The following is a 22,686-nucleotide window of genomic DNA, read 5'->3' as shown; positions in this document are numbered from 1 at the left end:
CTGGATCAAAAGTGTTTCTGGTTCAATAAGCAGGTGAATAATAACCGTACATGCAAATCCAGCCCACCTGGCAACTCAGACAGGCAGGCGGACATGTTTTGCCAACGCTGATCTGTTCTAGAGATCCTCATTAAGATGCATCAGCTCAGAAAAAACAGACAGGACAGATCTACTCAGCCAACAACAACTCTGCAGTTCATTAAAAACAAACCAAAAAAAAAACACAACACTACATCTCCTACACACAGAAAAAACAAGGTGCAAACTGGAGCTCAAAATGGTTCTACAGAGTGGTTCTCAACATGGGGTCCAGGGACCACTAGGGGTCCTTGAGGGGGTTCCAGGGGGTCCCCAGAAAATTCTCTGTTATCTCTCTACCTACAATACAGATAGTCATGGAGTTCTGGACAAAATCATATCTAACAATAAAAGTATTCTCAGATTTGGGTCCAAGAGACAAAATCTCATCAAATGGGGGTCCGTTTCTCTAATGTGGACTAAATTAGGGGTCCTTGATATGAAGAACCATTTTCAGTTCCAGTTCGCACCTTTATTTTTCTGTGTGTGTGTGTGTGTGTGAGTGTGTGTGTGCCAGGCTTAAGCAGACAGTCAGTGTTGATCCATCAGCCAAATCAGATAAATGATGATCTACAGTGTTTGGGCAGCAACTCATTTTCTGATCTCATTTTACTTTGGATTAGTGTTGTCAAGGTAACCAAAATTCCGACACTACTTCAATATCTTCAACACCAACACCAGTCCTGCCCTGATGAAGATCTTATGGTCGAAACACGATGACTCCAAGCCAAGTCAAGTCAATTTTTATTGTCCCAGATGTGTGATGTGTGCTGCCATGACAGTAAATCTTTTAGTCTCTTCCCTCCTTACTGGAATTAAGAGCGCCTTGGAAATTGTGCATCCAGCTGAAGAGTTGACTTTCTTCTCACTGGAGGTTTTCGATCTTACAGCTAGTATCTCCCAGGGCTCCCTTGAAAAAGAGATTTCGATCTCAATGGGACTCACCTGGTTAACTAAAGGATAAATAAATAAAATAAATCTCAAGTGAAAGACTGAATTCAACACTGAGTTTTACAAACGTTGAATACATTCACCAAATGTGTTATGCAAGCTGATATTCAATTTCAGCTTCACGTCCAGAGGGTGTGTGTGTGTGTGCGGTTTGGAATAGTTAGAATAAGAAGGATTGGAGTAGACAGAGCTGCAGTCTGGCTCTTAGACAGCAGCCAGCGCAAAATTTAACAGTTGAAATAGCTGAAAACATGGCAAAAGCGTCAAGCAGCCCACCACATCTTGAACTGGATCCCAGTTCACGTAATTGAAATGACAAACTGGTGCCAGAAGCCAAATATGGAACTATTTCTCTTACTATTTCTTTTCTCTTACAGGCCGACATCAAAACTCACAGACAGTGCAGCAGAACTGTCCGGGTCAAATGTGGAAACACATTGATTAGTTTTTCTTGTTTGCCGTGGCATCGTATTCCTATTGAATTACAAGATATGAAACTTAGTATTGATGTCAACGTCACAATTCTGGTAACAGAGGTGTGACAGAGTCAACTTTGCTCAAGTCCCAAGTCAGTCTTAAGTCTTGAAGCACAAGCCTCAAGTCAAGTCTGAAGTCTAAATGTAGAACAGCAAGTCAAGTCAGAACAAATCAAGAGTCCAGTATCAATTTAATATCTTAAAGAAAACTAAATATCTAGGACTTTTCAATGCAATATGGTTTTAATAGGATAAAAACTTGGTAAGAGCATCATGAGTTTGATTTCTATAATCAGTTTCAACTTCAATAAATTCAATCATTCCATACAAATTCAGAAAACAGAATTTAAATTCAGTCGTCTGCTGGAACAAATCTCATCACTTTCAATCTAAGTCATTTACACAAACACAAGATCTCAAGTCAAGACTTTAGGAACCTTTTCAAGTCATCAGAGTACAAGTCAGAGTCAAGTCCCAAGTCACCAAGTCAAGTGTCAAGCATTCTCTTCATGCATCAAGTCTCAAGCAATTAAAACTGGGACTTGAGTCAAACTCATGTGACTCGAGTCTGGTATCATGACAACACTACTTTGGTTGTGAAGTGATGCGATTCCCATGTGTTCACAGTGCAATCTTTAAGCTTCAAGTTGAGGAATTCCATCATTGTCACAACAAACATTTTAGAAACTAAAATGTTTTGCTGTCTAAACGCTTTTGGCGCTCGGCGTTCACGCCAAGCCAAAGCGAACTCTCACAGACTCGACGCAGCGACGAGATCAGGCAGCAAAGCACACAGACCTCATATACAGTCTGTCAGGCTGAAGCAAAAACACACACAGAGAGTTGGCCTGCGCCGCACACTGCAGCACCTACAGGGCGAGCATTCAGCGAGCCAAACAGACCCCATATATGTCGGGCTGGAGGCGAAACGCTTAAAGAGCCGATCTGCACTGCGCACTGCCGAATCTACAGTGAGACTATTCAGCCCCATCCAGACAGCAGAGCAAACACACCTCGCATGAACCAATAAGCTGAGGAGTTAAGATTTGGGCCTTTATCGGCAGACAGAAGGGGCCCGGGCGAGGTTAAATAAAAACAAAACAAACTAAAATATAAATAGCCGAATCTTTTGTCTGAATTCTTGGTTGGCAGCATGATGCAAAACAAACTGTTGGAGATGTTTCTTCCAGAGAGAATAGAGTGGCGACTAATGACAAAGGCCTGCAGCAGAGACCAGCAGAGACCAGCAGAGACCCGGCTCACAGCCGGCCCACTATCCCACCAGTTTGCTTGAGATAGCACGGCAGATAGAGGCTAGATTTACAGTGCGCCACCATGATTCGGTTTCAAAGTTTGTTGGTATTGAGACATTGTGTGTACATGTGTGTGTGTGTGTCTTGTCAGATCCACAGGGCAGATAAAAAAAAACCTCTGTGTAAGATCAAAGGCAGTGTTTCTCAGAGGGAGGGAGATTTTAGCGGCTAAAATTCCTCGTGAATCTCGCAGCCAGAAGAAAATCTCTATATAATCTCACTAGTTTCTCTATGACAGACAAAGACGAGGCTGTACCGGCTATGTTCATAACACATACCTCTAAGTTTACAAGTTTAGTAAGGCCACACGTAGTTTGGCCTTACTGAACATGAGGCAACATGAAGTACAGATACACAGCCTGGATCCATCCTGTCTGCACCATCTCAGTAGTTGTACAGTTATTTTGCAGTTATTTTTGTGAGATGATGGCAAAAGGGAAAGATAATAGTAATAGATTACTCATTGATCTCCTAGTCAGAAAAATAGATTTTTTTTATACACTCTCAGTATTGTAAAATTACACTGAAGTCCAAGTTCTGGTCCTGGATTGTTTTCACATTATGAATTTTGAGCATATTCACGCTTGAAGAGTGTGACTTGCAGATAGAGAAGACTTTTTTATGTTGGTTTTGCTATTGGCATTATCATCTTTTATACTTTTCTATTTTATTGTGTGAAGCACTTTGTAACCTTGTTTTGAAAAGTGCTATATAAATGAAATGAAATGAAATGAATGATGATATTTTCATCTTTCAAAACCTTACTTCCAAACCAAAATCTTAACATTACAAAACATAATCATCCTTCCACAGCTCCAAAACATATCATAAACTGTCGTAAAGCTGTCACATAACTAGCAGTCTTTATATTAAAGGTTCTGTTTTTCCCTCCAATCCATTGTTTTAGTTTTCGGCGGCAGCGCTGCACGGTCTGCATTTGGATGATGGTTTGGGCCTAAAGGTTTAACAGCTGAATTCGTCATATAGATATAGATAGAGTCATGCTCTGTGCTGCATGCTCGCTTAACTACTGCTGCACTTTGGCTCCGTCCACCAAGAGGAATTGTTTGGAAAAATCTAGTTGAGGCTCTTTTCGACCGCTGGAAGCTGAAAAGAAGGATCTGGTAACTACATGGTTGAGAGATGCTACGGTTTTGTGTTACGAGACACTCATTTGGTTCTGCTGTATGATGTTCAGGACAGAGCTGTCTGTGAATAATTAAGGATAGATGCAGGATAAATGCAGCAAGTTTTGATGAGTGACAGTTTCAGTTTCAGTTTATTTGCACAACAGCTATAGGCTTATTCAAAGTCCTCCCCTTAATTTCAATAAGTCATAAAATAAATTCACATAAAACATACATACCAACTTTACTAATTATTAACATCAGTCATCAAAACATGTATACAAAAGAGAAAGACCCAAAAGACAACAGAAAAATAGATTTTAAAATAGAGACAATATACAGTCGCACAATCTGTGATAGATGTAAGATATATATATTTTTTAACTATTAGAGAGGATGATGACTTCAACGTCGTGTTCAATCAATTCTCTGACACTGTAGTGACGACGGTTAACGCCACACATCTGGTCCTCGGAGCAAATTAAAGCAAATGCTGAGAATCAAATACTCTTTTATCTGTTTCAGATTGAAACAATAAACATTTGGAAAGTTGCCCAGCCAACTTTTAACACATGCAGTGCAGTGTTAATGCAATGCGCTGACGTCAGCAGTGCCTGCTTGACTCACTACCAACACACACCCGTCTTCAACAGAATACTGACTTCAGGAGAAAAACTTGATGCAACAGCTTACTGTAGCAGACACACGATGCCATATTTAGCCAACTGTGATCGGTTGCTTCATCAAAGTGCGTTTGATAAAGTTTGAGCTCAGAACACAGAAAAGATTCAGGCCAATTGTAATCAACAAGCAATTAATTCTGAGTCTACCCTAAATTAAGTTAAATTAAGTAACTCATTCTGAGGATTTTTTAAATTTATTTAGAAGAGTCTAGCCTTACTTAATTCAGGCCTTTTCTAATCAGCTGAACTTCCAAAGCCACTCATTCCCCAAAAATGTTTTGTTTTTTTTCTTTTTGGACAAGTGTACTGTTATTAAGTGTTTTCATGCTTCACAAATTAAGGCTTATTTTAATCAACTAACATTTTACAAAACCACTCTTTCCTTACAAGGGCTTTTAGAATAGAATCTCTAATCTGATTAGATAGACAGAACAAACCGCTCCAAAAGCAATTATAAGTTTGTGTTTGTTTCTTTTTAAAGAAAGAGATAGAAATAGAGGAGAGAAATTATGTGATGGCATAGTATGAGTGAAGTCAAATGATGAGTCCGTGCAACTACAATACCTAGACCAGATCCAAAACAAGCACACTGTCACCAAATTAAACGGGATGGTACAGATGCGGCCTACATATGATTTAGCCATATTTCATTTATCATTAAAATACATTTCCCGTATACACACTTAATTCAGATTTCTCAATCTCCCACGAAAACAAAGCAGTGCCACTCATGTCTCCTCCTCGCCTGGGTCCAGACCTTTGAATCCGCCCGCTCCACCGAGTTGACTGCTTCTGGTCTGGCATCGTGACATGAAACAGCGGTTTCTCTCGGTTGAAAAATGATCGGTCCAATGAGCGCCGGGGGGGGACTAACGATTAACCAATCAGGGACTAACGCCATTGTCGAGCTGTTGTCAAGTGTTGTGAAGCTGTGCGGCGGAGCCAAGGAGGAGTAATAACAACAATGGCGACCGCTGTAGACAAGGTAGACGCTGCTATCGAGGCTGTTCTAAATCCATTAAAAGTACCAATTACTTTGAAATCCGAACAGCACTCTGCTTTGAAGGCATTTATTCAAAGGGGAGATGTTTTTTTTCGCATCAGTGTCGACTTAAAATGACGTTAGATTCAGGCGGATACGTTGGTCTCTAGTGATTGGTTAGGGAAAATCGAATCCCCCTCCCCCACGGAAAGCGGTTAGAGTGGAGGCAATGTCAGACTGAAGATGGAAATGGAGTGTAATGAGTTGACAATTCTGTCTGATATCAGTCTCCTCCTGTTGAAATATTACTTTGCCAGCTGCCTGCTGTCTGTTTGATTTGCATGCATGTCCTGGTTGTATCCGCACACAAAGGTTTATTTCCATTTACGTAGTTTGCCTTGCGTAAATTGGAGACACACTGCATTAACACTTTGTTGTTAAATATAACAACAAAGGCTAAATGTCTCTCTGACCACTTGCGGTCTGAGGTTCATTTGCATGCTGGGTTATCAGATCCTACATCTTGGGTGTATTTGCACCTGGATTTTATGTGTTTTTTGCTCTATCCAAATACACTCTGATCACCCTTGAGGCATGTTAATGTCAGGGGGAAGGGAGTCATATAAGTCCCACTTTTTAATAATTAATGTACTGCTGCTGCATCCCCAATAAACAATCTTTCGAAACACTTGCACATGCAGGTTAGCTGGAGGGTGGACAGACTGATAATTCAGCAACTGATAATGAAATAACTGCCAGTTGATGTAATAACGAATCAAAATGTAATACAATGTCCCGCTAAATGAGCCAAAAATGTAATAAAACGCAATATTGTAATAGTTTTTTCCTGATAATGTAATACATTATTATATCAACCAGCAATTATTAAATTATATGGGTTGTAACCTTTCTTTATTATTGCTATATCATGTGTAACTACTGAGATTCTACCTGTGATTTAAGTACAATAATCAAAGAGAATGTAGATACTATAATAAGTAAAGAATGATCAATGTGCTCAAATGGCTGTATCAGAATAGCATTAAGGCTCGGTTCACACTGCAGGCCTTCATGCTCAATTGTGAACTGCTGCTCATATCTGATTTTTTTGGATGACTGTTCATCTCTAGTCTAGGATGTAATCCATATCTGATACCAACATGAACTGACAGCGATGTTGAAAAGACTCACAATAACAAAAGACGTCACATCAGTTTTTGTACCTAGGCAAGGGCGGATATTTCATTTCACTGTTGGGGGGGACAATAAACAGAAAAATTTCTCAAGAGCAATTCCTGAAGGGGACACCAAAGGTGCCGCCAAAAGTACTGTTGTATTAAATGTATATAGAGGTCCATTATGAAACATTTCCATAAGCACTTCATTCCTTTCTTATGAAGATTTTATCAAATTGCCTTTGATATTACTGGGGTCTTTCTACTTGGCGTTTCGGTGCACTGAAAAATGATCGGATGTCTGTTTTTCTTTTCTCTGCCATTTTAACTGACCTGGCTGGCTGACAAATAGACACACACACACACACACACACACACACACACAGCATGCAGGTTATTTACAGTAGTAGGTGAGATGCAACACCCATTAACTGAACTAAAGCTAATATATGCCTAATTAGATTTTGTTTTCCCGAAAAAGCAGATCTCTAATGTTTTGCTGTCAATGTGTAAAAGTCCAGAACGCTATGAAGCCTGCCAGAAACGTACTTATATTTAACATAATGTTTGTTGTAATTATGTCTTTTTTATTAATTAAGTCTTCATTTATTTCCAAAATTATGAACAAAATAACATAGTGGCAGCCATTTTACATGCAGTAAGAAAAAAATAATATACTTAGAACCTAATTACATAGGGTAAGTTAATCTTAAATATTATATTATAGAAATATTACTGTTACCATCTACAAAAGATAAAGTATTTTGGTATGAAATCCCGCATTTTAATTTAACCAACTATCCTGTATCATAAATACATGTCTGGCATTTGTAACAAACCAAACCGCTTGAAAATCGGTCGAAAATTCAGCGAGTTATGAGGATTTTAATTGTGGATAGACCTCCTGCCTTCATACACACACATGCATTAGGAGACGCGGCTGCTCCGTACCAACACGCTGACGCACGAGATTCAACCGCGAGGTAACGGAACAAAATGTAGTCTGATTACAATTGTGAATGTGTTTTATTCTATTGAGTGGTAGAAGTAAAGAAAAATGTCTGACACATCCTTTGTTTTAAGTTAACCTCAGCTACTTACTGGAGGTCTGCCACCACTGACACACTTCCAGAGATCCTCCACACACACTCGTACCGAGGGCTAATGTGTGTGTGTGGGGGTTCGGGGAGGCAGGTAGGCAGTGGACCAAACCACTGTGAGGCGTATGAGAGAGGGACTCAATCTTTCGAAACTTAAAAACGCATTGTTTTGCGTCTATAATTAGCATAAGTGCTTTCAATGCATATTATTATATTATTTAAAATTATATAGTTATGTTTACAATGATATATTGAGGGGGACAACTCTCTGTTAGTCCCAGGAAGGGGGGGTCCGGACCCCCCTGTCCCCCCCGTGATTTCCGCCCCTGTACCTAGGCTTGTTTCCAACACATTGATTAGGTTATGTTCCTTAAAGTTTTGACTGAATTGAGGCGTTTCCCCAAATACCAATCAAGTTGGTTCTTTCTCTTTCTTCCCATTGTTTTTGTCTCGTTGTCCTCCATGCTAACGCTGTCTCAGCCAAGCTGCTGTGGGCACCAAAATGATGACAACTGTCTCAGGTGAATGAAGTAAGATTTACTTATTGTCATGGCAACGCTGACAAATTCCCATTTGAGCTTTCAAATACAAGGCGCATGCCTGGAAATCCGATTTTGTAGCACATATTGGAAGTGAAACAATTAGATTCTATGCAACTTTTTGCTGTTCACACTGACTAGAAAACATCAGATCTGAGTCACATGAGGGAAAAAATTTGACTTTGGAAACTTTCAGCTGCAGTGTGAACGCAGCCTGAGAGACACTACTGATGTACTGTTGGCTGCATTCTCAATCATTTCTCTCTGTCACCTGCCTGCCAAGTCAGATATGATCATCATGCTACGATGCCATCCATTTATCCTCCTTTAAGAGATACAACTTACTGCTAACACTCCATGAAGACAACAAAAACACAACAGAAAAAGAGAGGGAGGGAGAGAGAGAGAGAGAGAGAGAGAGAGAGAGAGAGCAACATAAACTGAGACAGACAGGTAGAGGGAAAGAGGAATGGGGAGAGAAAGAAAAGAGGGAGAGAAAGGTGTGGGCATAAGGGAGTGAGAGAGAAAAAAAAATGAAAGAGGAGAAAAGACAAGAGATGAAAAAAAAAGAGAGAGAGAGAGAGAGAGAGAGAGAGAGAGAGAGAGAGAGAGAGAGAGAGAGAGAGAGAGAGAGAGAGAGAGAGAGACAGAGTAAGAGCAAAAGAAACTGAGACAGACAGGTAGAGGGAAAGAGGAACAGGGCGAGAAAGAAAAGAGGGAAAGAGAAAGAGGTGCGGGCATAAGGGAGTGAGGGAGAAAACAAATGAAAGGGGAGAAAAGAGAAGAGATGAAAAGAGAGTGAGACAGACAGAGAGAGAGAGAGAGAGATAGATAGATGACAGAGAGAGAGAGAAGGAAAAGGTTGGAGCAGGTTCATACTTATCTTTCATAGACATTCCAACATAATTATGTCATCATACAATACTACACCACACACACACACACACACACACAGAAAACACAACCACACATTCTTTAGACACACATAAACGTGCAACACACATGCATGAAAACACAACCACACATTCCTTAGACACACACACACACATACCAAACACACACTTTCGCTGCCTGAGAGACTCTTTACTACATCACAACTGCCTCTCGTATCATTTGAACTGACTCGCCTATCAATTATGTATGACCAGTCCAGTAAAAATAGTTAGCCTGTCCCGACAAAAACACTTTAACACCATGCGGTCCGGACCAGCACACATACAATAAAATTCAAGCTCTCTTTCTATCAAAACACATAGCGTACCACTCTCTCCCTTGGATACATTTTACTACTGAATTTTAGACATTTAGCTGAAGCTCTTATCCAGAGAGACTTACAATGGGTGAGAAGGTGAGCTGTGTCACTATATACTGTCACATTTACCTCAATAACGATAAACGAAACGATAATTTGTTTATTTTTCTCACCCTGGTGCAGAAAATACTACATTCACCATTAGTGTCATGAATATAAAAAGTATGCTTTTATTTTGAAGGTAAACCCACTTTACTTCTGGTCATATTCTGTCCATCTGTAGCTGGCTTGACACAGCTGATTACATGCTGCACTTTTATTTTGAAGGTAAACCCACTTTACTTTCGGTCTTATTTGGCCATCTCTGCCTAGCTTGACACAGCTGATTATACGCTGCACTTTTATTTTGAAGGTAAAAACACTTTACTGCCGGATATATTCTGTCCATCTCTAGCTGGCTTGACACAGCTGATTACACGCTGTGCTTTTATTTTGAAGGTAAACCCACTTTACTTCTGGTCATATTCTGTCCATCTGTAGCTGGCTTGACACAGCTGATTACATGCTGCACTTTTATTTTGAAGGTAAACCCACTTTACTTTCGGTCTTATTTGGCCATCTCTGCCTGGCTTGACACAGCTGATTACACGCTGCACTTTTATTTTGAAGGTAAACCCACTTTACTTTCAGTCATACACTGTCCTTCTTTAGTTGCCTTGACACAGCTGATTCAACACTCGCTCTGCTACTTTGAAGTGCGACTCTCAGTTTAACTGAAGCAACACAAATGAAACCGTTTATGCAAAGTTGGCCAAACTTGGAGACAATTTCTGGTATATCGTGCAGCCCTTCTGCCACCCTATTACACTTTTTAGGTGAAACTCCTATCCAGAGCAACTTAAAGGATAATACCAACATTTTTTAAAGGGGTCAGAAATCCTAAAATGTGTTTTTTTGAGATGTTAACCGATATCTAGGAATTGTTTTATAACATTGTAAATGTTGTTGCATACAGCATGCATTGCAAAATGATTGGGGGAAACACAAACTAGATGTAGACCAAAGTAAATGGCTGTATAACTAAATGACGCCACGTATTGTCCGTTAAAATAAGTATAAGTATAAACTATGAAAGTCAACATTCATGAATCAAGCCTAAAAGTAGCATTACAGTTTGTATCCTTTCCAAATAACATGCCGATGAGAGCCCACAGAAGAACAACAGGTCTGCATATGCAAAACCACCATGTCTCTTGTGCACACAGTGGTGATAAAGGCTTTTAACCAGGCAAATTGACTGTGAACACACTCTAATATACAGCAGCGGCCTAGGGGAGAAGTAGCATAGAGTTATACACACACACACACACACACATACACATTTTCCAGGAAACTGCCCAGTACAACCACAGTCTTGTGCTGTTAGCATGCTTGCCAACCCTCCCCAATTTTCCCGGGAGACTCTTGATTTTCATGGCCGTCTGCCGCCGTTTTTGGCCTCGTTTCTCCTGATTTTCTCCCATATTCTGATCACATTTCAAAATCTGCCCATTTACTGTATTTGGTAAAAACAGTAACACAAAAAAATCTAGGCCCTATTTGATCACTGCTGTTTCTAAACAGTTCAACAAAATCCTTTACACCAAAAATGCGGTCTCCATGGTTACAGTATTAGCACACAAAACAGTACAAAGGTGAAGCGATGGTTCTCACGTCCAACTAATTCACTGAAAATCCTGTCAGGCTGACTAGACTGCTTCTGTTTTGGCTGGGAGTCAATGAGACTGACTCACATTCAGACCAGTATCTTCTTTTCTGCCACAGGCTTAATTTGATTTAGGCAAAAAAAAAAAAAAAGTAGTAGTGTAGTTTAGTGTGTAGTATGGTAATATTGTAATTTTAGGCAGTTGTATGCATGTGCAAGACAAATTTCTTCCATTTACAAGAAATTAAAAGATGATTTCATTCTGTATTTTCATTATTCTATGCATAAAAACTCACCAGAAAGCAGGAGATAAGGTGGCTGAATGTTAACCGCCTCCCACCTGCTTTGGTTTAGACAACCTTCCTATTTCTGGACTCTCAAGGTTGGCAGGTTTGACCAATGAGCAGCTCCAGTAGAGCAGGTGGGGTTCAGTTCAAGTTCAGGGGTATTTTTCAGCAACAGTTGACAGGTGTAAGGCCGCTGTGCCTCGTTTTATTCCTAAATTCAGATCATCGCAGCCAGTCTTTGATTGGAACCTGCAACCTGACAGCCACAAGCTCCTTCCTCTAACATTAGAGACGTGTCTTCCCTTGTTCAGTGGCAGAATTACACTGCAAAAAATGTAGTCATGTGTCAAGTGATTTTAACTTGTTTCCAGACCTATCAAGCTTATTTCATGATATTTTTAGTCAAATTATCTCACTGCACTGGCAGGCAATCTTGCTGGTTTCAATAAATTTCACTTGATTCATGCCAATATGACTTCTTTCAAGAAATCATCATAAAACAATGCAGAAAATCTTGAAACAAGAAACTTTCTCCAAGACAATAAGTAAACGTCCTGAAACAAGTTACATTCTCCTGAAAAAAAGACAAATTTGCTGAAACCAGTAAAATTAGTGAGTGCAGTAAGATTCCCCCCCCCAAAAAAATCATAAAATAAGCTTGATAAGTCAGGATACAAGATAAAATAACTGAACAAGTCTGTCAGTTTCTGCAGTGTATGCACCGTCTGGGGATTAGTCGTGCCACAGCCTGTCTGTCTCGAAGCCTCTCCACTGTCTGTAGAGCACGGCCAAACTTAGGTGGACCATGTCAGTCAGTCATGTTTAATTAATCAGGCCGGACCGGGCCAAAGCTGGCTACAAGCTACGACTTGAAGTTTATTGATTATTCATTCTCCTGTATATTGTGGAAAAGGTTTTTGAAGCATTTTGTTTCAATAATTCACAAACAATTTGGAGAAAAATAATCAAACTACAAAGTGTCTGCTGTTTGTTTCACTGGTCTCTCACTTCAGTACTGGAGCTAAATGTTGACTCTGAGTGCATAAGGCGCACTTTATTTTCAAATCAGAGAGTGTTTTGGCTCGGTGGCTTGTAATGGAGACACAAACCAAACCACAGCATACCACAACTAGCTAGGCTGATCAGAGACAAGGAACAAGAGCTCCATCTCTCCTCCTCCTCCTCCTCCTCCTCCTCCTCCTCCTCTTCTTCTTCATCTCCTCAGAAGTCTAGCTCTCCTGGATCTGAAAATAAATCCCACTGAGAGGACAGAGTGAGTCTGCATTAATGAACCTCTTCAAATAACAAGACGGCATATCAGCGGGGGGACGCTGTGCCCGGCTCAGGCACTGCTTCAGTTTCATGTCAGACATCGGGTTCACAAACAGAACATTGTCAGGATGTCAGTGATGGTAAACATGGACGCCCGCTGCGTGGGAATCAACACCACCCAGCACCCAATGCTGGTAAATCTCTGCTGCAGCTAGTAAATTGATATATTCCACTAGCCCGTTTGGCAAGTAACCAGCCGTGATGTGGAGGTCGCATTCTGTTCCAAAAGTTAGATGGCTGGTGAAATGGTGAAAGTGTAAATAGGTAAGTGAAAATGTCTGCACTGTTTTTGTCAATTCCAAAAATAAAGAAAAAGTCTCAGGTGCGTAAATTCAAAAATTCACAGCAAAGAAGATCAACAAGAATTTGCATACTATAAAAGTAAAAAAAAATTAAAGAAGCCAGCTGATGCAAAAAATGCCAAAGTTTTCTTACATGGTGACAAGGTGAAAAAAAAAAGGTGCAAAAAATAAAAGCGCGGAAACAGAAAACATTTTGGTCAAAGGACCGAAAACTGATGATGGTCTTTGGACTGAAACGTTTCCTGTTTGTGCACTTTTCATTTTTTATGTAAATATATTTTGGCATTTTTTGCATCAGCTAGCCTCTTTTTGGTTTTTTTACTTTTGTAGTGTGCAAATTCTTTTTGATCTTCTAATATGGCGAAAGCAGCCGGTGGGTTGTGTTTAGCAGTCACTGTGGCCAGTAGATAAATAAGTTAGTTTCCTGCCCTGAAGCCTGCAGCGGCCCAGTCTACTGCACATCTGCCTGGGAAGGAAAAGACCGTTTCTAACCTTTATCTAGCCCAGGAAGATCTGCTGAGCTTGCGCGCTCTTCTTCTGTCCTGTTTCACAGCTATTCACTCACTACACGTGTTCAGCTTAACCTGGGAACGGCCAAGTTCAACCACAGCCTTCTACTGGAGCATTTGAGCGGTGCGTGCCTTCACAAAAACAGTTGTTGATATTCAATATATTTGTTGCATTCTGCATTTTGTATCTACATCCTATTCGTCCCGGCTGAAATTACCCATTTTCATCTTTCTTTTCTGTTTTCTTTTTTTAAGATTGCCCATGCATTTACTTTTCAAGATAGATAGATAGAGGTTCCAACATTGAACCTCCGAAACATTGCATATAAAGTTTTAACTGCAAGTCTAAAGCAGTCTTTTCTATGTTGTTTGTATGTTTTTCCTCCTACGGAGCTGCTGTCTACCTGGTGTGCAAAAGTATGGTTTTTTGTTTTTTTTTACTTTTCATTATTTTACCAGCAGGGAATCAAACCAGCATGTCTCCAGTCACAAGCCTGCTTCTCTAACAAGGGATATGATATGATACTTCAACAAAACTGTCTAAGTCCCAGCATTTGAAGAGTTGGGTCAGTTAGCATTAAGATGTATTGGTCATAGATGGTGAACAATATGACTAAACTAGAACATGTCTTTAGTTGAGGATGATTCTTCCCCTCAACAAATATGTGAATTGGCAGAGGGTCCACAACTATAAAATGTGTCCCCAAGTTTCCTGGCCAATATTGAGACTGAACAGCAAAACTTTCCATACTTTTACAGACATTTTGTGCGATTCCCAAACTATGCAAGATCTGGAATTGTTTTAAATTCATTTTCCTTACTTTTCCAGACTTTCCACATAATATACGTATTAACCTTGAAGAGCACTGATTATGACTGTACTGGTTTGAATCTTGCATTTTTCCCAGTGCCTCTCCTGTCATTATTCCTGCTGTCTCCTCTCTTGAAAAGTAATCCAAAACCTGAGGCATTTCATAGTAGTTATGATGAGCCAACATCTGCTAACTCTACAGTGCAATGTGCTTTTTTAATATTTAGATTTGTGGACTGGGGGTTAAGTAAATGGTCAATAATTGAGCTGAACTAAGCTTAAATAAACAAATCCGTGGTGGCTGTTAGTGGGTAAAATAAACTAAACATGACTTTGAACTCATCCTAGTTTAGAAACTGATCCATTAGGTAAGTGCAGTTTGAAACAGTGTAGTTGTAGAAGTGTAAACCCTACAGAAATAGAAAGTTACAATTTCACTATCACTTATGAGACAGTAACTCCATTCACATCAAACGATTTAAACCAACTCTTTTACACAGGGATCTTATAACATGATGGTATTAAGTTCATAAACAAATGTAAGGCAACGGAAAAAATGACGTCCCCCACAAATGATACGGTCCCCATCTGGGCCAATCAGAAACAAATATGTCACCCTGTTTTGACGTGTAACTGTATGTAATGTAGTGGTGAGATGCATCATTTTCCCCAAGTTTAATCAAAATCCCATCAGTGGCGTCTGAGATATCAAGGGGGAGCGATGGACGAACAAATGACCGAATAACGAGTGAATGAATGAACAAACAAACTAATGAGCGAACAAATAAATTGACGAAACGGATCCATTGTCTCGTCTACATCTACCCAATTTGTTTGATTCAAGATCATCGGTGTGCTCATAACAGAACAACATTAACAACAAGGGCCTCAAGCGTAATATAACATGAAAGACACATGATAAAATACATGACAAAAACACATGACCCCCCTCCCATCCCACTTGTGCATACAGCCATGGATGTAAGACTTAAAAACACCCAAAAAAGTAGTCCAAGTAGCAGATCATGTTAGAGGTATAATAAGATATCTGGTACAATGATAAAGTGGGTAAAGTGACGGGTGCAACAGCAGCTAGCCTGGTTTAGGGCTGAACAATTAATCGAAATTTTATCGAAATCGCAATATGGCCTACTGCAATTGTTTCACTTCCAATATGTGCTAGGCGCAATATTTGTTAAAGGCGAAATGTGTGTCAAAATACCATTTTAAATGAAATATTGTCGTGCTGCAGAGATGTCCTGGCCTTCACATCATATTCTACAGACTTTAGAAAACATCTTTGTTTGGTACAGATCCCCGCAAAAATCACACCAAAATCATTTTAATACGTTCCTCAATGAAAATGAGAATAATGATGTAAAAATTATCATTCCCTCAGTCAAAATAATCGCAATTAGATATTTTTTCAAAATCGTTCCGCCCTAGCCTGGTTTCAGACTCCTGAATTGCACTCCACCCACTTTTCAGATTTTGTCGAGAGATTCAGAGTCTGGTGTTTGGAGGAAGTTCAGTTCTGTCTGTTCTTCCCTTCAGGTGAGCGGATCGTCGGTGTAACATCGGACACCCGTGCTGGCCGACTCTTCAGCTATATAAGCTGACTGACTCAGTCTTTCTGTCTCTCTCTCCCTTGGTGTTAGGTTTGGTGTTGCTTTGGGTTTAACTTTGTGTTTCTCTTCTACACCTTACATTACATCTTTCACTCATCCATGCACTTCATACACCACTGATGTTACTGATAGGCATATTTTATGTTGGTATTTTGTTTATTTTGATTAATAAATCTTAAGTTAAACATTTGGTTCCATGTGTGGTCTCCCATTTTTGTCCTTCCCTCGAGCCGGGTTGTGACGCCCTCGTCAACGGCTTGTTCTCGCTCAGGGAAACAATCGAGCCAGTCAGTGCCTTTGAGGGCGGGACTAAAGTTTGAACCATTTGTGCAACAGTTTTTCATTGCCGTTTCAGCAGAATAATATTTGTTGAAATCTCCTCCTTAACCAACATATTGTCTTTGCAAAAACTGTATTTCTGTCAGAAACGACCAACATTCTTAGTGAAGTTAGTACATCCAGCCAGCATCAGTGTGACTGAAAATAATATCAGAGCGTCCTGATATGTCAGTCACTAGTGATTGGTTCAGATACGTCAGTCACTAGTGATCGGTTCTGGGAAAATCAACCCCCCCACACACAGAAAACGGCTAACGAAGAGGAAATCTCAGGCTGAATATTGGAGTGGGAACAAAATGGATATTCAGTCTGAATATTAGGCTAGGAGCGCGTGGGAAAACAAAACTTTTGTTTAATGTCTGATTATCCAAGGACGGTTTGACGAAAAACATGCATGTCTGTCACAACCTTCACTCTCAGCTACACACATTCCACACCAGCGAGGGTTTAACACGCCTCGCTCACATGCACCGCAGTGATAGTTGTTGTGTTCAGGGACGGGAGGGGAGGGGAGGGGGTGTTTCTCATTCACATTGACCGTACAGCTGGTCAGGGATTTTAACTGGGGACCTTGGATTCACAAGGCCCAGAAGTTTCCACTGCTGAACTAAACACTTAGAAGGTGAATATCAGAGGGATGACCAAAGAAAACGCAAGTAAACACAAATGACTGATTGAATCTCAGCCTCATTTAAGACCTGATTCATTCTAGATGATTTGTGTCTCAGTATTTCTGCAGCCAAATAGTTCGAAAATTGCAGTTTGGGTGAGACGAAGGGGAAAGGGGATCATCATACATCACTTTTGCTCTGTTTTCTCTTCTGTAACACACATGTATTAGTTATTTTTGAGTGCTCTGTTGCAGTTATCTCTGTTATTAATTTAACTTGCTCTCTTTATTGCTGTCACTGTCTGATTTAAAGGAAAACTCCACCCTCAAACACTTTAACACTCTTAAAACAACAGCCATTGGAGACGTTTCATGTCTCTCTTCACTATCAACTATCTAATAAAGGCAAACCCAACATATAATCTTAGAATTAAAAACATCAGCGGTAAACGTCAGCTTTTGGTGTCAGTCCCTCAGAATCAAAGGGCGAGGGCTTCTTTCTAGAGCCGCCATTTTGCACCAAGAGACGTTCAACAATCATACAGGGAGAAATCCATCGTAGAAGAGGAGAGAGACCAATTTCTCCACCCACAGGAGCAGGAGAGAGACCAGAATGCAATGCAGCCACAAGACAGGTTTTGAGTAGAGAGTGCGACTCACTCCGCTATCGCTATAGTTCTTTCCACCGAAACATGAAACCCCACAGCTGAAAGCAACAAGTTCACCCATGTTTCTAACCTGACGCGCCAGATGGTTTGTTACACAGAACCATCTGGGAAGTCGTCCTTGGAAACTGTTTGGAAAAGGGCAGGCACTTTCAAAAAATACTTGGCAGGTGATTGGATGAACCATCTGTCTATCACCGTCTATCACGGGCTAACTTCAACCAATCAGATCAACGAACCATATGACGTAGTAGGACAGCGCCGAAGAGGAAAGACAACAACAAACTATGTAGTTAGCATGTCGGTAGACGATTCTTGCCTTCAGTGCCGTTCTTCGCTCTTCTTTCAATGAAGAAATACTCTCCAGTTCAGAAATAACTGATGTTATAGCAGCATCTACACTAGCCTCTATAGGAGCCGCCATTGTTGTGAACGAACAGTCGCCACGCCCATAGCTGCCCTCACAGGACGCTGACTTGTCCGAACCACTGTGGTTCGGCCACAAACGTGTAACTTGAAACCTGGCAAGATGGATTCTCGCGTGATCGTGATCTCGCAAATCCAGCTGCCTCGCAAGGTAACCATGTTTCTGGGGGTTGTCAAAAGGCATTCTGGGAAATGTAGGAAATCACTGACTGAAGTGGAAGTAGAAGAGGCAGGTTGAGGGAAAGTGGGTTCAACAAAAAAGTTAATTACTTCATCACAAAATAACTCCTGTAATGCACTGAACATCACAGATTGATGAGATGTAACAGTGTAAGAGGATCTGAGGGTCAATTTGTCCTTTTAAGTGTGATGTTACACCTTTGTGTGAAGTGCACTTTAAATCATTTGACCAATTACTGGGTAAATCTGAGTGGAAAATTCTGTTCGACCTCGTCACCTTCTCCCTAGTTAAGTTTAAACAAATCCACAACCGAGTGCAGTTTTCGATAAGCGTGAGCGTGGCTCGCTCAAAGTCTGAGCAGCAGCAGAGAAAGAGGAGAAATACCCCACTCTGGGCCCCTGGATGTTAGTTTAATATCAGGGGCTCGCTCTCCTTTTCTCTCTCTGCCTGTCACACACACACACACGCGCGCACGCACGTACACACACACACCAAGAAAGTATGGCCTCAGACCTGGCAAGCAGCGTTCGACTTCTTGGAGCAGCTCTCTCTCTCTAATTTAAAGTTGATTGCTGTGGGCCCTCTCTGTATGACTGGTGAAATATGAGCGTGGAGAAGAGAGTATGGAGGCTTGGCCTGAGTTTGGCTGTGTGTGTGTGTGTGCGTGTGCGTGCATGCGTGTGTATGTGTGCACAAATATATCGTATCGTTGCTGGCCTGAGTTTGTGCCAGTGCATGTATGTGTGCCAGTGTGTGTCTATGTGAAGGTGTATGCATGCTTGTGTGTGTGTGTGTGTGTGTGTGTGTGTGTGGTTCTTGGCCAGAGTGGTGCAGAGATTGGAGTGCCAGTGAGAACCAACTGCAGGGAATCAGGCAGAGAAAAAGGCAAATAACAGGCACTAAAGGCAGACTAAATAACAGCAGCTTGCTCAAACCAGTGGACTCAAACTAGAAAGAGGTGGACTGAGGTGAGTTTAACTGAAATGAACTAAAATAAAAGAAGAAACTGAACTGGACTGAGTTTGACTAAACAGCGCTGAACTTAACTGATCCAAAAACTATCAATCTAGAACTGATACTGATTTTTAAAGTACTGAAACCGGTGTCAGTATTGACAAACTGCCAGCGATACTGAGCATAAAACGTGACTCAGCTGTACTGAACAGACCAACTCTACATTAATTTTTAATTATTTAGCTGACAATCAAGGGCAAATTGCGATGAATTCAACAGTGGAATGAGCTTAAATTCCTAGTTAGTTCCCAAATTCTTTCCTTTATTCACCAACATTAAAAGCAACTGATAGTCAAGAGTGTGAAGGTCAGAGCCAAAACATCCTGGCAGCAGACGCTCCTGTTTCAAGAACTACATACAGAAAAAATAAAACAGATTTTTCCCCCTTTAATCTTAATTATTTTCTACATAATTGACTGCAGTTGCATTCCTGGCATTGCTCCTCGCTCTGCGATCCTTTCCAGGCTTCTCTCTCTCTCTCTCTCTCTCTCTATCTCTCTCTCTCTCTCACACACAAAGGGTTATCCTAGAATTTGAGCACCTTGGCTTTGGCCTTCATACTTAGAAGCGTAATATTAAAGCTGCACTAGTCCACATTTTTATGTAAAACTACACTTGTCTTATCAGCCTGAATCACAAAGTGTGGCTACAACAGAGAAGAGCGTCCCGTCTCCACTAATTGAAACCCTGTTGATTCGCCTCATTTACCCAAATTAAATCCTGCTGTCAGGTTTGGTCTCTCCTCCTCCCATATGTGGGAGGAGAAGAATGAAAAAGAGATGAATCCAAACTTGAGAGTGAAATCCAAACTGTCTCCTAAACAGCAGTGAGCAGCGCTCCGTCCAGAGAAAGCTGGACTCACCAACGTTAGATCTTCTCCTCTCTCGTTTCTTTGGTTTCTTTGGTATAAAGCATCACAGACCGGCGTCAATTCACATTGGTGAATATGAGCTGCTGTGTGACGTTTACTGACCTCACTGTGCAGGATTTCTGAGTATTGAAGTTCAATGTGCAAAGCTACCTATAGTGCCACTTTAAGCAAGTTCAGTTGTATTCAAATATCCCTCCTAAACAAGTTACTATTGAACTTCTTTGTAGCCAATAACAACAGAGGAAGGGGATTTTTCGGGGGGCGGGGTTGAGTGAAATGGAATGTTATCTCCCTTTTTTAGCATGAACTTTGACCTACATTTCCCTTTTACTGTAGGGAAAATTACAAAAAAATTATAAGTTTTGCTAATTTTGAGCAAGTTGGCCTCCCTGCCTCTCCTCCTCTCCTCTTACCTCCTCCCTCCTTTTTACCTCCTAGCTCCTCTCTCCTACTCCTGAGACGCCCCCAGGCCTCGTTCTTCTGCTTGGTCTGTTTGCATTCCTGTTAAGCTCTATTTAAAGTCTCGATCACTCAACTGGCTAGAGGAATGCACATCTGTAGTGTGACCCTCTCCCTCTCTCTGTCTGTCTGTCTGTCCGTCTCTCTGTCAGTATTGCTGTCTGTCTATCTGTCTCTCTTTTCCTCGTTATCTCTCTCTGCCTCTCCTCCATTTGTGTGTATTTGTTTCTAGCTGCGATATCGGTGCATTAACCTTTCCTGTTGCTATAATTGGAACTATAATTGTGCATATAAAAAAAAAAAAAAAAAAATGCAGAGAGGGGACTAATGTTGTTTATCGCATCAACAAGTCGTTTGGATGACTCATGGTTTAAATGCTTTATTTACTGATAAATTCAAGTGTGTGTGTGTGTGTGTTTGTGAGAGAAGAAGCAGCAGCATATCTCTATAAAACAATCATACCTGTGATGTTTTGCACTCCCTTTCTTCCTACCCCTATAAACACACACACACACACACAGAGAGAAAGAGTGCAACATATACACAAACGCACAGATCACAAACCACACCAGTCACCAACCTGTGGGCTACACATACAATAAACTAATACTAATTGAAGTAATATTTTTCAATAATGTCTAACTAATTCTAACAAATGTTTCACCTCACAAACAAAAAAAATACAGCCACATTTCATGAGGAATATATAAAACTAGTCTCCTGTTGATTCTCTCTGCTTGTGTTCTACTATTTTCTACTACTTTCATCTGGGGCTAATTTCAGTCTGATCCTCAAAACAGAGTTGCACCAACATGTTTTGCCAACAGTAGGCTACAGAAAGCAGCTGATCTTCAGCTTAATCTTGCAATTATAAAGCAAATAATTATAATGCAAAATGGGATACTATCATTTTATAATATATTATTGCATGCATAATTATAAGGCGTGTAATTATAAGGCGCGTTATAACAAGCCGGTTATAGTGGGATCTTCTTGAAGCCAGACAAGCGTGATACATTCCCATACTGAACAACACTGGAGTAAATTTCCTCCCCGTCCCGTTCCGTTCCGTCCCGTCCCGTCCCGTCCTGTCCCGTGTAGTGGAGCGGATAAACTTTTTTTTTTTTTTCTTTCACGGGGCTGATCACACAGCTTCCTTCCTGACCGCAACCGCCCCCATGTTCCCCTGTTTGAACAGCTTTAAAATCACCAAACTTACCTTGGAAATCTCCCCGAGTCAAACTGGCATTTTCATGTTGTCGCCTTCCATGATCGGGACTTTGTCGAGCTGTTCTTCGGCTCCCCGGAGAGACTGGTGTTAGACTAGCGGGGCAGGAAAGCAGCAAAGTCGGCGGAGGAGGACGAGGAGGAGAGGAGGGAGGCCAGACCGGACGGCGCGCCCCCTCATTGGACGAGCCTGCTGTCAGTCAATTAGCAGAGTGGGCGGGGCTTTACTGTAAAGGGATTATGGAGGCTGAGCCATCACCACTGATCCCAGGTCTGAATTATTAGGAATGTGGCATGGGAAAGAAAGATAAGTCGTCGGCAGCAGGTTTACCATGTTTTTTTATTGTTATTTTGCTCTCAAATGGGAGTTGTAAAGTTTTAGCTTTGTTTCAGTTAGTTTTCAGATGGAGTTTACAAGCTTTAGTTTAGTCTCTATTTTCAGAGATGTTTTGTTTTTGTTTTTTATTTTATTTTGTTTCAGTTTAAAGGTGCAATGAAGTAAGATTTTTAGTCTAGTCTTGTTTATTTATATAGCCCTTTATCACAAGCAAGTGGCAAGGGCTTTACATAGCATCATGTACATGTCATATACCATACATCATACATATACATATACATGTTACATATATATACACATCATATAC

General features: G+C 40.7%; 1 protein-coding gene across 1 annotated transcript in view; it reads right to left on the bottom strand.

The window, feature by feature from the left end:
- il11ra (interleukin 11 receptor subunit alpha) overlaps positions 1-22,139 on the bottom strand; it is a 108,447-nt gene extending 86,308 nt beyond the window's left edge. Inside the window, exon 1 of the mRNA XM_071900866.2 lies at positions 22,035-22,139. The gene's annotated coding sequence lies outside the window, so the exon portion shown is untranslated. The remainder of the gene's footprint in view (positions 1-22,034) is intronic.
- Between the last annotated feature and the right edge of the window lie 547 nt (positions 22,140-22,686).

This window comes from Centroberyx gerrardi, chromosome 2 (genome assembly GCF_048128805.1).
Source record: "Centroberyx gerrardi isolate f3 chromosome 2, fCenGer3.hap1.cur.20231027, whole genome shotgun sequence".
In the NCBI taxonomy this organism is placed as follows: Eukaryota; Metazoa; Chordata; class Actinopteri; order Beryciformes; family Berycidae; genus Centroberyx; species Centroberyx gerrardi.
The sequence above is the reverse complement of the archived record's forward strand: the minus strand, read 5'-3'. Positions and strand labels throughout refer to the sequence as shown.